Raw genomic sequence first — 2613 nt, 5'->3', positions numbered from 1 at the left:
CTAATCTTGTAGTAGCGCGATTACCTAGAACACACAAGGAGGAAAAGCAGTCGAAGAGTAGAGATGCTCGATCTCTAATTCTTGCTGGTATAGCTTCGAAGTACCGCTTGAAGAACATGTTGCACCATTATACCGGGATACGAAGACCAACCTTGTCCAGTTGTAAGAACAGACGCATCCGAGAAGAAGCAGCTAGAGCCTACGTACGTGACCAAGTTGTTTCTTACTTTGAAAGAGACGACGTCAGCAGATGCATGCCGGGGAAAAAAGATGCCATAAAAGTCGATCTGGAGAAGTCCAAAGTCCAGATACGCATACTAAATGACTATCTATCGCACCTTCATGCGCGCTTTCGCGCAGAACGCCCAGATTTGCAAATTTCACTGTCGAACTTTTGTAGACTGCGTCCAAAAAACATCAGGCTGACGAAATTTCTGTCTAGAAACATATGCTTGTGCACAACGCATCAGAATTTCGCACTTAAACTTCAGTGTCTTCGCGCAATGGGAATTAACATTTCCCCTAACCCTGAAGCAGCTGTAGAAAAAACGGTTAAGGAAATGGTTTCTTGTGTGTCCCAGATCAAGCAGAATGAGGTGGAATATGAGAAGTGGCAGAAAGTCGATGTCGATGGTTACAAGAAGACACGGATTGTGAAGGTGAAAGAAGGTCTTGATGACTTCATAAAGCTCATGGAGAATGAACATAAACTGTTTCTTGAACATGTTGAACATTCAGTCATTTATTCAGAACATTCAAGCTTTCACCTAAAACACCCAAATTTGCCTTTTAAAGTAGAATCTTTAGTATTTGAACAATTACGTTATCATGGTTTATATGTGTTCTGTGGTTAGAAGGGATATTTTGTTAATTCTACCGACCAATATAACCATGATAAGATCACGGCAGGGCAACGGCAGACCCCCGAGATTGTTTTAGGCCTGTCTGCATCTGGTGACGTGACCTCACCAGATACGTTACTTCTCCAACAATGGACAATTAGGTGTTTTAGGTGAAAGTGATGTGTTTCTGATTAGGTAATTTGCATTATTTTAGTATTCGAGTTCTTGTTTGTTAGACTTTTATATTTGTTAGACTGTTATATCCAGCATTTTTCATGTTTGTGATAATTTTATCCAGTTTTGGTTGCTCTTTATGACAAATAAAAGACATTTAATTAACCTAAGCCTTCATGTTTGTAAAGCAATCGGTGCAGGGAAGTTTCCACTAACTAGGGATACGTTGAATTCATCTCCGTGATCCACAACACTGCCTTTTTGGCAGTTTGTAGATGTTGTAACATACATGTATATCAGCCAGATACGTTACTCAATGCTAACATTTCTTCCAGGTCTCAAACATATGTTGCAAATGAGATCTCATATAATATCAACCGTTGAGGTAATGGGGCAGTATCAGGTTACTATGATTTAGGTGAACTGATAACCTGTTCGAGCCATACTGTTTGACAGTAAGGAAAAGAAGTTAACCTTTATTATCGGTTTTCAAATGGTCCAAAGACAGCCTGTAACATCATGATGTTAAAGCAGCATATTTTCCTGAAGGCTGAAATATTTCGCTCTATGCTGTATCTCTTTGCATTCCATGTGATTTAAACTCCAGTTCATGAATCACTCTAATAAAGAATTACTTGGAATATCATCAGGGCACTGCTCAAAGCAAAAATGAACAAGAGGTAACGTATATGGTTAATGGACAAAATAATTTATTCACATCAATTTTTCAGACAGCGTTTCTCGAATATTCAGTTGGGTTAAAAATCACCCGTTACAAATTTTAACCTCGTCGGAGCTTCTACTTTCGGAATTAGTATCAAAGGTCTATGAACAAGTAACTTTATTTTCTGCTACCTTGGGCATGGGGATTGTACGCTTTATCTGAGAATGGCCCTTAAGATGGTTCAGATGACAGTCGTATGGTCTTTTCGCCATCCCTTCACTGCACGTTATTTATATTGTGTTAAAAAATCCTTGTATCTGCTGATATTGAACGTGATAAAATAAACTCTTATCTTATATTAAACTGTTAACTTTTATCTTAAGATCATATAGCGCCATAGGCGCCTATGGCGCTATATGATCTCTGGTACTGGAATCATGTACATGCATGGCATCCTTAAGAATACGAATCTTCGAACGACGAAGTGTTTCTAGTGGCCCTCTCAAAGAATGACATCACCGTGCTCACTTCTCACTCGCAAAAACAGAATGCACGTGCACTCTGCCGTTGCCGCTCTATACATTTTGCGATTATTTGGAACACTATTATTTATTTTATTATTTGGATTATTTGGAACACTATTATTTATTTTCTTATTTGAATTATTTGGAACATAGCAGACAGTTGCACAGCAGCATATACACACTGCAAATACAGCAGCATCCGGGAACTTCGTGTGAACTTGCTTCCTAAAATGGCGGTTGTGGCGACCCATGACCTACTACGCTATGATTGGAGAGTGGTTTATCTTGTGCCTACGGCACTCTAGGATCTTTGCTCTAAACCGACTCGGCTATCTTATATACGCGTGTCAGAGTACCAATCTATGGTGTATAACCTTTCGTAGTGATGCGCAACAATGCTCGGGCGATT

Source organism: Priapulus caudatus, unplaced genomic scaffold (genome assembly GCF_000485595.1).
Source record: "Priapulus caudatus unplaced genomic scaffold, Priapulus_caudatus-5.0.1 Scaffold122, whole genome shotgun sequence".
NCBI lineage: Eukaryota > Metazoa > Priapulida > Priapulimorpha > Priapulimorphida > Priapulidae > Priapulus > Priapulus caudatus.
The sequence above is the reverse complement of the archived record's forward strand: the minus strand, read 5'-3'. Positions refer to the sequence as shown.